Genomic DNA, 16,552 nt, shown 5'->3' with positions numbered 1-16,552 from the left:
GGGCTCAGAGACGCATAGAGACGAGTCCTGAAACTCATCAATGTCAATTCCTAACGTAAAAATCTCCTGATCATCTAGATCAGTGAAAAAAAAAGTCAGTGTTATCAGAATAATATAACTTACAGAAGCGATTGGAGGGAAGAGTAAGAAGAGAAATTTCTACATCAATGATCCCTTGTAAAATAAAAATCTATAGTTTCTTGCTATTTAAATTTTTCTTTGATATATTACACCTATATTAGAAAATTTACTGCACATTGATTCATTTGAAATAAATTTTCCTATCAATCATTATCACTTATTTTCTAATAAATTATTAGTCTAAACATTTTGATGATTCTGTTGCTCAGTGTTTCTCTTAGCTCTCTTCCTTTAATATTTGACTTTTGACCAGCTAAATTACTTAGGAACATATGGGAATAATCTCTTCTGTAGTCAGACTCACTCTGTTATGACTTTTGCATGTATTGAGATTGTTTTGGAAATGATATTTCTGGTTAAAATCTCTGACTTCTAACAGGTTTATTCAAAATAGTTACAAGAATACATCATAATCTAAAATGACATCAATAATTATGGTTATTTTCAAAGGAAAACATATTACTTTTCTAAACTACTGATATCCCCAGAGTTGAGGAACTTGGAAAATACGTTGTTAGATTCTGATTAATTTTAATCTGAAGAGTGTGCCTTTTTAAAGCAAATGTTAACAATTTTCCAAAGAAGAGAACTCAGGCTGTAACTTCAACTGTCAATTATTGCTCCACAGGGAATTCCTCTGCTCTGGAACTCAGTGAAAAAATGACATTCAGTGTGTTCTGGGATGGGGGAGGAGTGAGTATCGGGTGGGTCTCAGAAAGCTACTGTAAAATGACAGGTTCCTGCGTACTGGCAAGCAGCTGGCTCTGAACGTCAGGACTGTGTCTGGGGAGAAATTGGCTCAGTCCTTTTGCATCATGGAAAATTTTATAAACCTAAGTCCCTCTTCTTTCCTTTTCTACTCACTCCCACATACTTGGCATTTTAACATTCTCCTAACAGATTTTTTTCTTTACTTTATATCTTCTTCCTATGAAAACATACAAGCTAATTTACTGTATTCAATTTTTCCATTATCAAAGTCTGTGTTTTCTGGCCTAATTGTTCCATTTCATTCAGATAACTTGCTTCCTTGATTTTGCATGCAACTGGTGAGACTGTCCTTATGAATAAATATCCATTAGATAGATGAAAGAGTGAGTGACATTTATTTGTGATACATTTACAGTATGAGGTTTATTAAAATATGTTTTCTACCTAAGTTATTAATAGCAAATGGTTATACTCACTTGTAAACACGAGTACTTTATGTATGTGTTTGACACAAATTACTATCTATGTAATTTTACCTTCTGGTGGTAAAATGCTATCATCTAAAACCTGTCTAGATTGTTCAAACTCTCCTTAAATGACCCCTGCTGCTGCTTCTGCTAAGTCACTTCAGTCATGTCTGACTGTGTGCAAACCCATAGATGGCAGCCCACCAGGCTCCACCGTCCGAAGTCTCTTTAAACAGAACCCCACCCTACCCTGGGTTGTCTCATTTCTGATTACACATTGTGATAAAATTACATCTTGCCCAGAGCTAATGCTATTTTGAATGTAGTAACTCTTTCATTGTTTGCTTTAACTGAAAATCAATGTTATTAACTAAATGTTAGATGTTTTCTTCATTTTCATTTGATAAGCAGCATATTAATCATTGTCTAATCTCTTCAAACAAACTTCCAGTAGCATCAGATGAGGAGTGGGAGGCTGACCCAGTTTAGAGGAAACCCTGTAATTCCTTATGATTAAGATTCACACCCTACCACCATATTACATTGTTCTCTTTAGATCCAGCAAACAAGTAATCAATTCTCTGACATAAACAATACCATTCTTGCAGCATTGATTTGAGAGGAGGGGTTGTTGCTAGGTAACCACTTAATTGCTACCCAAAACACACAGTCTCAAGTAAGTCCCTGCCCTGAGTAAGGCAAACCCATCTGTACAAGTGGCATTGTTTACTTCAGAGTGATTCTTTGACTGATGAAGTGCTTCAGTGTTTACCCTATTTTATTTCTGATTACGAATATGTGTACAGATATGTAGATATGGGGCTTCCCAGGTGGCTCTAGTGGTAAAGAACCTGCCAGCCAATGCAGGAGATATAAGAGACACAGGTTTGGTCCCTGGGTGAGGAAGATCCTCTGGAGAAGTAAACAGCAACCCACTCCAGAGTTCTTGCCTGGAAAATCTCATGGACAGAGGAGCCTGGCAGGCTACAGTCCTATATAGGGTCACAAAGAATTAGACATGATTAAAGTGATTTAGCATGCATGTACGTACACTTTGATAAGCAGTGAATAAAACATTTTGAATTCAATTTGGTTTTAAGAAATCTAGTTGATTTTAAACATAGATAATTAAATGATTATAAGATTTTTAGTTCACTTTATTTACTTTTTTATTTTAGTTTAATTTATAAACTTTATATGGTTTATTAATTATATAAATAAGTCTATATTTTCTCTATTCCTTTCCTTAAAAAATATTACTGGTAAAAGTAAAGAAAATTTCAAAAGGTTGTGAAAATGTTTCAATGATTGTAAGCATTCAGTAATTTTTCATAGTACTCAGATTAATAATACAAAGGCATTTTACTGGTCTGTAGGTAGAGTAAAATGAAGTATTGATAATGGATAATGCTTTTAATGTTTCATATCATTCTTAAGAATGCTAGCTCTAATGTTAATGGGATAGGTTTGTATTCCAAGCACACCCAAGTTAAAATCCTACAAGACTAATGCTTTCCCAATTAGTATTGCAGAAATTCCTTCAAATAAATGATTTCTATATGTGTTTTTCTTCAAACTGTTCAGCACTTACTAGGTACCAACTTAACCTGGTTTCTGATGGCTCATGATTGAAAAGCTCATTCAGTTCAGTTCAGTTTAATTCAGTCGCTCAGTCATGTCTGACTTTTTCGACCCCATGAATCACAGCATGCCAGGCCTTCCTGTCCAGCACCAACTCCCGAGTTTACCCAAACTCATGTCCATCAAGTCGGTGATGCCATCCAGCCATCTCATCCTCTGTCATCCCCTTCTCCTCCTGCCCTCAATCCTTCCCAGCATCAGGGTCTTTTCCAATGAGTCAACTCTTCGCATGAGGTGGGCAAAGTATTAGAGTTTCAGCTTCAGCAGCATCAGTCCTTCCAATGAACACCCAGGACTGATTTCCTTTAGGATGAACTGGTTGGATCTCCTTGCAGTCCAAGGGACTCTCAAGAGTCTTCTCCAACACCACAGTTCAAAAACATCAATTCTTCGGCACTCAGCTTTCTTCACATTACAACTCTCACATCCATACAGGACCACTGGAAAAACCATAGCCTTGACTAGACGGACCTTTGCTGAAAAAGTAATGTCTCGGCTTTTGAATATGATATAAAAAAAGATCTTCATGACCCAGATAATCATGGTGATGTGATCACTAATCTAGAGCCAGACATCTTGGAATGTGAAGTCAAGTGAGCCTTAGAAAGCGTCACTACGAACAAAGCTAGTGGAGGTGATGGAATTCCAGTTGAGCTGTTTCAAATCCTGAAAGATGATGCTGTGAAAGTGCTGCACTCAATATGCCAGCAAATTTGGAAAACTCAGCAGTGGCCACAGGACTGGAAAATGTCAGTTTTCATTCCAATTCCAAAGAAAAGCAATGCCACAGAATGCTCAAACTACTGCACAATTGCACTCATCTCACATGCTAGTAAAGTAATGCTCAAAATTCTCCAAGCCAGGCTTCAGCAATACATGAACCGTGAACTTCCTAATGTTCAAGCTGGTTTTAGAAAAGGCAGAGGAACCAGAGATCAAATTGCCAACATCCGCTGGATCGTGGAAAAAGCAAGAGAGTTACTGAAAAAAACATCTATTTCTGCTTTATTGACTATGCCAAAACCTTTGACTGTGTGGATCACAATAAACTGTGGAAAATTCTGAAAGAGATGGGAATACCAGACCACCTGACCTGCCTTTTGAGAAATGTGTATGCAGGTCAGGAAGCAACAGTTAGAACTGGACATGGAACAACACACTGGTTCCAAATAGGAAAAGGAGTACGTCAAGGCTGTATATTGTCACCCTACTTATTAACTTTTTTGCAGAGTACATCATGAAAAACGCTTGGCTGGAAGAAGCACAAGCTGGAATCAAGATTGCCAGGAGAAATATCAATAACCTCAGATATGCAGATGACACCACCCTTATGGCAGAAAGTGAAGAGGAGCTAAAAAGCCTCTTGATGAAAGTGAAAGACGAGAGGGAAAAACTTGGCTTAAAGCTCAACATTCAGAAAACGAAGATCATGGCACCGGTCCCATCACTTCATGGAAAATAAATGGGGAAACAGTAGAAACAGTGTCAGACTTTGTTTTTTTGGGCTCCAAAATCACTGCAGGTAGTGATTGCAGCCATAAAATTAAAAGACGCTTACTCCTTGGAAGAAAAGTTATGACCAACCTAGATAGTATATTCATAGTATATTCAAAACCAGAGACATTACTTTGCCGACTAAGGTCCAGCTAGTCAAGGCTATGGTTTTTCCTGTGGTCATGTATGGATGTGAGAGTTGGACGTGAAGAAGGCTGAGCGCCGAAGAATTGATGCTTTTGAACTGTGGTGTTGGAGAAGACTCTTGAGAGTCCCTTGGACTGCAAGGAGATCCAACCAGTCCATTCTGAAGGAGGTCAGCCCTGGGATTTCTTTGGAAGGAATGATGCTAAAGCTGTAATTCCAGTACTTTGGCCACCTCATGTGAAGAGTTGACTCATTGGAAAAGACTCTAATGCTGGGAGGGATTGGGGGCAGGAGGAGAAGGGGATGACCGAAGGTGAGATGGCTGGATGGCATCACTGACTCGATGGATGTGAGTCTGAGTGAACTCCGGGAGATGGTGATGGACAGGGAGGCCTGGCGTGCTGCGATTCATGGGGTCACATCGAGTCAGACATGACTGAGCGACTGAATTGAGATTGGTCATAACTTTCCTTCAAGGAGTAAGTGTCTTTTGATTTCATGGCTGCAATCACCATCTGCAGTGATTTTGGAGCCCCAAAAAATAAAGTCTGACACTGTTTCCCCTGTTTCCCCATCTATTTCCCATGAAGTGATGGGAACAGATGCCATGATCTTCGTTTTCTGAATGCTGAGCTTTAAGCCAACTTGTTCACTCTCCATTTTCACTTTCATCAAGAGGCTTTTTAGCTCCTCTTCACTTTCTGCCATAAGGGTGGTGTCATCTGCATATTTTAGGTTATTGATATTTCTCCCGACAATTTGATTCCAGCTTGTGCTTCCTCCAACCCAGCGTTTCTCATGATATACTCTGCATAATTTAAATAAGCAGGGTAACAATACTTCTTGACATACTCCTTTTCCTATTTGGAACCAGTCTGTTGTTCCATGTCCAGTACTAACCATTTAACTTAAACCAAAAATAAAAGCTTATAAACTTTCTTCTTTTCTTTCTTTCAATGCATCCTTCTTAAAGATGTAATACCTTTGAAGTTTTACCTAAGTAGGGAATTTATGCTAGCAAAGAAGATAGAAAAGAGCGTTGCCCTCATGATGCTTACAGACTATGAAAATAATAGACAGCCCTTCATTTAAAACTGGGAAGAAACTTTTATGATCATAATTACAATCCTACTTATTTTGCTTGGTATTTTCTACCAAGCTTGGTTAGCACTATTCCACAGCCATCACTCTCTATCCCTTTCATGCCATCTTTATCTATCCTCTTCTTCATAACTGCAGATTCAGTATGATATAGTCAGATTTGCATTATTCCTTCTCCTATGAGCTGTCCACAACTTCTATCCTATTTAAGAGAGTTTCATTTTTAACTATGAAGTTTCTGACAACAGCACTCATGCATTCATATTAATTTAAATTTTATACCACTATCTCTAATTAAATCCTTTACATCAGGTTGACATATCCTTGGTTACATGCCAACAATTCCCAAAAGAGATAAACCAAAGCCTTCCACTAATGCTCCCTCCAAATATTCCACAAGTTTTATGTTTATTCATTATCTTCCTGGCACCAATGTTTTCATTTCCCTTGGCTTCATTTTTATCAGCAAAGTAATGTCTTTGCTTTTTAATATGCTGTCTAGATTGGTCATAGCTTTTCTTCCAAGGAGTAAGCTTCTTTCAATTTCATGGCTGCAGTCACCCTCTGCAGTGATTTTGGAGCTCAAGAAAATAAAGTTTGTCACTGTTTCCATTGTTTCGCTATCTATTTGCCATGAAGTGATGGGACTGGATGTCATGATAATGTTTGTTTTTTATTTAATTAATTTATTTTTAACTGAAGTATAATTGCTTTACAGAATTTTATCGTTTTCTGTCAAACCCCAACATGAATCAGCCATAGGTATACATATATCCCTTCTGTTTTGAACCTCCCTCCCATCTCCCTTCCCATTCCACCCCTCTAGGTTGATACAGAACCTCTGTTTGAGGTTCCTGAGACATACAGCAAAGTCCTACTGGCTCTCCATTTTACATATGGTAGTATGTTTCCATGTTACTCTCTCCATACATCTCACCCTCTCCTCTCTCCCCAAATCCATAAGTCTATTCTCTATGTTTCTTCATTGCTGCCCTGTAAATAAATTCTTCAGTACCATTTTTCTAGATTCAGTATACATATGTTAGTATACGATATTTATCTTTCTCTTTCTGATTTACTTCACTCTGTATGATAGGCTCTAGGTTCATCCGCCTCATTAGAACTGACTCAAGTGTGTTTCTTTTTATGACTGAGTAATATCCCATTGTGTGTATGTACCAAAACTTCTTTATCCATTCAACTGTTGATGGACATCTGGTGCAATAAACAATGGGATTCATGTGTCTTTTCAATTTTGGTTTCCTCAGAGTATGTGCTTAAGAGTGGGATTGCTGAGTCATATGGTGGTTTTATTCCTAGTTTTTAAGGAATCTCCATACTGTCCTCCATAGTGGCTGTATCAACTTATGGCCTCACCAACAGTACAAGAGCGTTCCCTTTTCTCCACACCCTCTCCAGCATTTGTTGTTTATAGACTTTTTGATGATGGCCATTCTGACTGGTGTGAGGTGATAACTCATTGTAGTTTTGATTTGCATTTCTCTAATAATGATGGATGTTGAGCATCCTTTCATGTGTTTTTTATCTCTATGCCTTCTTTGGAGAAATGTCTGTTTAGGTCTTTTTCCCACTTTTAATTGGGTTCTTTGCTTTTCTGGTATTGATTTGTATGAGCTGTGTGTCTATTTAGGAAACTGATCCTTTGTCAGTTGTCTCGTTTGCTATTATTTTCTCCCATTCTGAGGGTTGTATTCTCACCTTGCTTATAGTTTCCTTTGCTGTGCAAAAGCTTTTAAGCTTAATCAGGTCCCACTTCTTTACTTTTGTTTTTACTTACATTACTCTAGGAGGTGGGACATATGGGATCTTACTTTGATTTATGTCATCGAGTGTTCTACCTATGTTTTCCTCTAAGAGTTTTATAGTTTCTGGTCTTACATGTAGGTCTTAAATCCATTTTGAGTTTATCTTTGTGTATGGTGTTAGGAAGTGTTCTCATTTCATTCTTTTACATGTAGCTGTCCAGTTTTTCCAGCACTCTTTATTGAAGAGGCTGTCTTTGCTCTATTATTTATTCTTGCTCTTTTGTCAAAAATAAGGTACCCATAGATGCATGGGTTTATTTCTGGGCTTTCTATCTTGTTCAGTTGGTCTATATTTCTGTTTTTGTGCAGTACTATACTGTCTTGATGACTGAAGCTTTGTAGTATAATCTGAAGTCATGAAGGTTGATTCTTCTAGTTCCATTCATCTTTTTCAAGACTGTTCTGGCTATTCAGGGTCTTTTGTATTTCTATATGAATTGTGAAATTTTTTGTTCTAGTTCTGTGGAAAATTTCATTGGTAATTTAATAGGGATCACATTGAATCTGTAGATTGTGTTTGGTAGTATAGTCATTTTCACAATATTGATTCTTCCTACCCAGGAACATGAAATATCTCTCCATCTGTTTATGTCATCTTTTACTTCTTTCATCAGTGTCTTATAATTTTCTATGTACAGTTCTATTGTCTCCTTAGGTAAGTTTATTCCTAAATATTTTATTCTTGTTGTTGCAGTGGTGAATGGGATTGATTCCTTAATTTCCCTTTCTGATTTTTCATTTTTAGTATATAGAAATGCAAGTGATTTCTGTGTATTGATTCTGTATTCTGCAACTTTGCTAAATTCACTGATTACCTCTAGTAATTTTCTTATACTCTCTTTATGGTTTGCTATGTACAGTATCATGTCATCTGCAAACGATGAGAGTTTGACTTCTTCTTTTCCAATCTACATTCCTTTTATTTATTTTTTTTCCATGATTGCTGTATCTAGGACTTTGAAAATTATGTTGAATAACAATGGTGAAAGTGGACCCCCTTGTCTTGCTCCTGATCTTAGCCATATTTTTCACAGAACTAGAACAAATAATTTCAAGATTTGTATGGAAATACAAAAAACCTCGAATAGCCAAAGCAATCTTGAGAAAGAAGAATGGAACTGGAGGAATCAACTTGCCTGACTTCAGGCTCTATTACAAAGCCACAGTCATCAAGACAGTATGGTACTGGCACAAAGACAGACATATAGATCAATGGAACAAAATAGAAAGCCCAGAGATAAATCCACACACATATGGACACCTTATCTTTGACAAAGGAGGCAAGAATATACAATGGAGTAAAGACAATCTCTTTAACAAGTGGTGCTGGGAAAACTGGTCAACCACTTGTAAAAGAATGAAACTAGATCACTTTCTAACACTGCACATGAAAATAAACTCAAAATGGATTAAAGATCTAAATGTAAGACCAGAAACTATAAAAATCCTAGAGGAGAACATAGGCAAAACACTCTCCGACATAAATCACAGCAGGATCCTCTATGATCCACCTCCCAGAATTCTGGAAATAAAAGCAAAAATAAACAAATGGGATCTAATGAAAATTAAAAGCTTCTGCAAAACAAAGGAAAATATAAGCAAGGTGAAAAGACAGCCTTCTGAATGGGAGAAAATAATAGCAAATGAAGCAACTGACAAACAACTAATCTCAAAAATATACAAGCAACTTATGCAGCTCAATTCCAGAAAAATAAATGACCCAATCCAAAAATGGGCCAAAGAACTAAACAGACATTTCTCCAAAGAAGACATACGGATGGCTAACAAACACATGAAAAGATGCTCAACATCACTCATTATTAGAGAAATCCAAATCAAAACCACAATGAGGTACCACTTCACACCAGTCAGAATGGCTGCGATCCAAAAATCTGCAAGCAATAAATGCTGGAGAGGGTGTGGAGAAAAGGGAACCCTCCTACACTGTTGGTGGGAATGCAAACTAGTACAGCCACTATGGAGAACAGTGTGGAGATTCTTTAAAAAATTGCAAATAGAACTACCTTATGACCCAGCAATCCCACTAATGGGCATACACACCGAGGAAACCAGAATTGAAAGAGACACATGTACCCCAATGTTCATCGCAGCACTGTTTATAATAGCCAGGACATGGAAACAACCTAGATGTCCATCAGCAGATGAATGGATAAGAAATCTGTGGTACATATATACAATGGAGTATTACTCAGCCATTAGAAAGAATTCATTTGAATCAGTTCTGATGAGATGGATGAAACTGGAGCCGATTATACAGAGTGAAGTAAGCCAGAAAGAAAAACACCAATACAGTATACTAACACATATATATAGCATTTAGAAAGATGGCAACGACGACCCTGTATGCAAGACAGCAAAAAAGACACAGATGGGTATAAAGGACTTTTGGACTCAGAGGGAGAGGGAGAGGGTGGGATGATTTGGTAGAATGGCATTGTAACAGGTATACTATCATGTAAGAATCGAATCGCCAGTCTATGTCTGATGCAGGATACAGCATGCTTGGGACTGGTGCACGGTGATGACCCAGAGAGATGTTATAGGGAGGGCGGTGGGAGGGGGGTTCATGTTTGGGAACACATGTACACCCATGGTGGATTCATGTCAATGTATGGAAAAACCAATACAGTATTGTAAAGTAAAATAAAGTAAAAAAAAAAAATTAAAAAAAAATACTGTTTGCTAGACTTTTGTTGAGGATATTTGCATCTATGTTCATCAGTGATATTGGCCTGTAGTTTTCTTTTTTTGTTGTTGTTTTTGTCTGGTTTTGGTGTCATGGCGGTGGTGGCCTCATAGAATGTGTTTGGAAGTGTTCCTTCCTCTGCAGTTTTTTGGAAGAGTTTTAGAAGGATAGGCATTAGCTCTTCTCTAAATGTTTGATAGAATTCTTCTGTGAAGCCATTTGGGCCTGGACTTCTGTTTTTTGGGAGATTTTTTATCACAGCTTTAATTTCAATCCTTATAATTGGTTGTTCATTATTTCTAGATCTTCCTGGCTCAGTCTTGGAAGACTGTACTATTCTAAGAATCTGTCCATTTCTTCCAGATTATCTATTTTATTGCCATGAAGTTGTTCATAATCATCTCTTACAATCCTTTGTATTTCTGCATTGTCTGTTGTAACATCTCCTTTTTCATTTCTAATTTTGTAGATTTGATTCTTCTCTCTTATTTTCTTAATGAGTCTGGCTAAAGTTTTTTTTTTTAATTTTTATTTTTTACTTTATTGTACTTTGCAATACTGTATTGGTTTTGCCATACATTGACATGAATCCACCACGGGTGTACATGCGTTCCCAAACATGACCCCCCTCCCACCTCCCTCCCCATAACATCTCTCTGGGTCATCCCCGTGCACCAGCCCCAAGCATGCTGTATCCTGCATCAGACACAGACTGGCAATTTGATTCTTACATGATAGTATGCATGTTTCAATGCCATTCTCCCAAATCATCCCACTCTCTCCCTCTCCCTCTGAGTCCAAAAGTCTGCTATACTCATTTGTGTCTTTTTTGCTGTCTTGCATACAGGGTCATCATTGCCATCTTTCTAAATTCCATATATATGTGTTAGTATACTGTATTGGTGTTTTTCTTTCTGGCTTACTTCACTCTGTATAATCGGCTCCAGTTTCATCCATCTCACCAGAACTGATTCAAATGTATTCTTTTTAATGGCTGAGTAATACTCCATTGTGTATATGTACCACAGCTTTCTTATCCATTTATCTGCTGATGGACATCTAGGTTTTTTCCAAAAATCTGCAAGCAATAAATGCTGGAGAGGGTGTGGAGAAAAGGGAACCCTCCTACACTGTTGGTGGGAATGCAAACTAGTACAGCCACTATGGAGAACAGTGTGGAGATTCCTTTAAAAATTGCAAATAGAACTGCCTTATGACTCAGCAATCCCACTGCTGGACATACACACCAAGGAAACCAGAATTGAAAGAGACACATGTACCCCAATGTTCATCGCAGCACTGTTTATAATAGCCAGGACATGGAAACAACCTAGATGGCTAAAGTTTTGTCAATTTTATTTATCTTCTCAAAGAAACAGCTTTAAGTTTTATTAATCTTTACTATTTATTTTTTTCTTTTTTTTTTTTCATTTATTTCTGCTCTGGTTTCCATGATTTCTTTCCTTCTGCTAATTTTTGAATTTTTTGTTCCTCATTTTCCAGTTGTTTTAAGTGTAAAGTTACATTGTCTATTTGTTGTTTTTCTTGTCTCTTGAGGTAGGATTGTATTGCTATAAACTTCCCTCTTAGAACTTCTTTTGCTGCATCCCATAGGTTTTGAGTTGCTGTGTTTTCATTGTCGTTTGTTTCCATCAATTTTTTTATTTCCCTGTTGATTTCTTCAGTAACCTGTTGGTTATTTAGAAATGTATTGTTTAACCTCCATGTGTTTGTATTTTTTACATTTTTTTTTTCTTGTAATTCATATCTAGTCTCACAGCATTGTGGTCAGAAAAGATGCTTGATAATGATTTCAGTTTTATTCAACTTACTGAGGTTTGATTTGTGATGCAAAATGTGGTCTATCCTGGAGAATGTTCCATGAGCACTTGAGAAGAAGGTGTATTCTTCTGCATTGGGTAGAATGTCCCAAAGATATAAATGAGATCTATCTCATCTAATGTATCATTTAAGACTTGTGTTTCCTTATTAATTTTCTGCTTTGATGGTCTGTCCATTGGTGTGAGTGGGGTGTTAAAGTCTTCTACTATTATTGTGTTACTGTCGAATTCTCCTTTTATGTCTGTTAGTGTTTGTCTTATGTATTGAGGTTGGATGCTGTGTTGGGTGCATAGATGATTACAACTGTCATGTCTTCCTCTTGGATTATCCTTTGATCATTATGTAGTGTCCTTCCTTGTCTCTTGTAATATTCTTTATTTTAAGGTCTATTTTGTCTGATATGAAGATTGTTATTCCAGGATTCATTTGCTTTCCATTTGTATAGAATATATTTTTTCCATCTTCTAAAGTGCCCAAGTGTCTTTAGGTCTGAAGTGGGTTTCTTGTAGACAGCATATATATGAGTCTTGTTTTTATATCCATTCAGCTAGTCTGTGTCTTTTGGTTTGAGCATTTAATTCATTTACATTTAAAGTAATTATTGATATATATGTTCCTATTGCCATTTTCTTAATTGTTGAGGGTTTGATTTTGTAGGCCTTTTTTCTTCTCTTGTATTTCCTGACTATATAAATCCCTTTAACATTTGTTACAAAGCTGGTTTGGTGGTACCAAATTCTCTTAACTTTTGCTTGTCTGAAAAGCTTTTGATTTTTCCATCAATTTTGAATGAGATCCTTGCCAGGTAGAGTAATCTTGGCTGTAGATTTTTTCTCTTTCAGTACTTTAAATATATCTTGCCATTCCCTTCTGGCCTGAAGGTTTTCTGCTGAAAGATCAGTTGTTAAATGTATGGGGTTTCCCTTGCATGTTACTTGTTGCTTTTCCCTTGCTGCTTTTAATATTCTTTCTTTGAGTTTAGTCCTTGTCATTTTTTACTGGCACATATATTGGCATGTTTCTCCTTGGGTTTATCCTGTATGGGACTCTTTGCACCTCTTGAACTTGATTGACTATTTCCTTTTCCATGTTGGGGAAATTTTCAACTATAATCTCTTCAAAATATTTCTCATACCCTTTCTTTTTCTCTTTTTCTTCTGAGACCCCTATACTCCAAAGGTTGCTGCATTTGATACTGTCCCAGAGGTCTCTGAGACTCTCCTCAGTTCTTTTCATTCTTTTTACTTTATTCTGCTCTTCAGAATTTATTTTCACCATGTTATCTTCCAGCTCACTGATTCGTTCTTCTGCTTCAGATATTCTGCTATTGATTCATTCTAGAATATTTTTAATTTCAGTAATTATGTTGTCTCTGTATGTTTATTCTTTAATTCTTCTATTTGTAATTGATTCTTCCATTTTGTTTTTAAGGTTTTTGAATTTTACTATCATTTTGAATTCTTTTTCAGGTAGTTTGCCTATTTCCACTTCATTTATGTGGACTTCTGTGTTTCTAGATTGTTCCTTCATTTGTGCAGTATTTCTCTGCCTTTCCTTTCCTTTTTTTTTTTTAACTTATTGTGTTTGAGGCCTCCTTTTCCCAGGCTTCAAGGTTGGATTCTTAATTCCTTTTGTTTTCTGACCTCCTATGTTTGGTCCACTGGTTTGTGTAAGCTTCGTATAGGGTGAAATTTTTGCTGGGTTTTGTTTTATTTTGTTTTATTTTTCCTCTGATGGGCAAGGCTAAGTGAGGTGGTAATCCTGTCTGTTGATGATTGGGTTTGTATTTTTGTTTTGTATGTTGTTTGGATGCAGCATCCTGCACAGGGTGCTACTGGTAGTTGGGTGATGATGAGTCTTGTATTCAAGTGGTTTCCTTTTGGGGCTTCTCACTGTTTGATACTCCCTAGGGTTAGTTTTCTGGTAGCCTAGGGTCTTGGAGTCAGTGCTCTCTCTCCAAAGGCTCAGGGCTTGATCTCTGGTCAGGAATGAAGATTCCACAGGTGGTTTGTTATGGCACTAAGTGAGATTAAACACATACCCAAAAACGAGATACCAAAAATGAACTCCAGACAAATGGCAGTTACAAAATTAGGCAAATAATAATTAAAATAATGGAATATACCCATATACATAGACATCCATAAGCAAAATCAAAACAGTCCAACAAAAATAAAGTACAGTGGATTGATCTGGTGAGCAAAGGAAACCAAAAATAACATCTACCAGTTAAGAACAAGACTAACTAAAGCACAAACTGGAAAACAAAACTAAAGTAAGATGTCAAGTAGGGAATAAAGTAATGAAAACAAAACTAACAAATAAGTTGAGAGGAAAGGAAAGAAAGAAAAGAAAGCAAAAATAGAAATGCAAAGTTAAACAGAGGTAGATAAAGAAGATTTCTATACATTAAAGATTAACTGCAAGGGAAAAGAACAGTAGGAAAACCAAATGAATGAATAAATGTAGAAAAAATAATAATAGGTTTAAAAAATTGAAATTAAAAATTAAAAAAGAGAAAAGAAAAAAAATTTAAAAGGAAGATTCCACAGAACTGCAAAAGGCCAATGTAAGGCACAGGTTTATAATATACAAATTGTGATTTAAAAAAAAGAAAGAAACTCAAAAGCTCAATTAGATTTAATAGTGCCAATAAAAGTGACAACTACAATGGGGTTGGGGGAAAGGGAAAAAAAAATTTTAATGAAAAAAATGAAAAAATCCAAAAGAAACTACAGAACAAATAAAAACATAAGAATAATAAATGTTTATCTTGAGTCACTGCTATCAGGGTCCTTTTCCTCACTGGCAGTCATAGTCCACCACACCTCCCTAGGGTGCCCTCCAACACTGTGCTGGTCTCTGGACCTGCTGTGGAGGCAGCTGATATTCTAATCTTGTCCTACTCCTCTGTGTTCTTGCCTCTAATGTCCACAGCTATCAGAACTATTGTGTTTTCTTTTGCGGGAGCTTTCAAAGCCCTTTTATATATTTTGCAGGCACAAAATCTGCCTAGTTGACTGTGTGGATTTAATCTGCAGCTTACATAGCTGGTGGGAAAGTTTTGGGTCTTCTTCCTTAGCCATAGTGCCCCTGGGCTTCAACTGTGGTTTTATTTCTACCTCTGCATGTGGGTCGTCTACTGGGGTTTGCTCCTGAGGCTGCCTGGGAGGACTTGGGTCTGCCTCAAGGAGGGCCAGGTATGGAGGTGGTGTAGCTGCCTGGGTTGCATGGGTTATGGCAGCACTAGGTACTCAGGGGAGTTGGTGGCTAGGAAAGCAGGAAATATAGTGCTCTAGAATGGTATGGTAAGGCAAGCAGTATTGCCCAATACACTCCAGTATTCTTGCCTGGAGAACCCCCAGACAGAGAAACCTGGCAGGCCACCCTCCACAGGCTAGCAAAGAGTTAAATATGACTGAAGCGACCCCACAGACAGTTGTTTTTGTTGTTGTTGTTGTTGTTGTTGTTGTTTGCCTATGGCAGCTCTGCCCCAGTGAGGATGGAACATAAAGATGGTGTAGCTGCTTGGGTTGCAGGGACTCTGGTGGTGCCAAGTGTGCAGGGATATGGACTTCTTCAGCCACAGGACTTATGGCCCTATCAGAGTATTTTTTCGAGTCCCTGGTAGCTGGCCATCAGAAGGCCTCTTTGGCTAGTCTTTCTCCATAGCTCTGCTGGTACAGGCACTTAGAGGGCTCCATTGCCTTGGGTCCTTATCTGTTGTTTGGCATGTCAGGCACATAGACAGGCCCCCCTGACTGGGGTCCTACTCTCTAGATTAGCATGTTAGTCACTTAAATGGTCACCCTGGGTGGGGTCCTACTGTGTAGATCAGTGTGTCAGGCACTTAAAGGGGCACCCTGGCTAGGCTTCTACTCTGTAGATTGGTGCATCAGTCACTTAAAGGGTCACCCTGGGTAGGTGGTGTGGTTCAGTGTGTCAGGCACTTGATGGGCCAGCCTCTCTATTGCTCAGCTGCTGATGCTGGTGTGTGGGGAGAGAAAGGCTATGATGATGGCTCCATTCCCTACACATGACTCAGCAGTATCACCTTGCTTCCATGGGTGCCTGGCTTTCCTCCACAGGCATTTCCCACCATAGTCTCCTCCCTCACATCCCCTCTGTCCATCTCTCCACAGTCAACAGCATCCCTTGCCCTGAAATTGCTCCACAATCCCAAACTCCAGCTCCCAGCCACTGTGCCTTCTAGGGGACCTGTGTCCTTGTCCAGGGTACATATGGCTGCAGCAAGGACTGTCTGATTCTCACTCCATTTAGGTTGCCACAGAACAGCTGTTTCACTCTCAGCCTTAAATGTTTCTTCTCCTCTGACTCAGACAATTGCCCCACTGTGGAGATAGGACCACTGCATCAGTTTCTCCACCCAGTGAGGGCAGGTCCAGTCCTAGTAACACTCTGGTTTTTCCCTATAGTTCCTTCATCCTACGGGGTTTTGCATGGCTCTGTATATT

This window comes from Budorcas taxicolor, chromosome 22 (genome assembly GCF_023091745.1).
Source record: "Budorcas taxicolor isolate Tak-1 chromosome 22, Takin1.1, whole genome shotgun sequence".
Lineage (NCBI taxonomy): Eukaryota > Metazoa > Chordata > Mammalia > Artiodactyla > Bovidae > Budorcas > Budorcas taxicolor.
The sequence above is the reverse complement of the archived record's forward strand: the minus strand, read 5'-3'. Positions refer to the sequence as shown.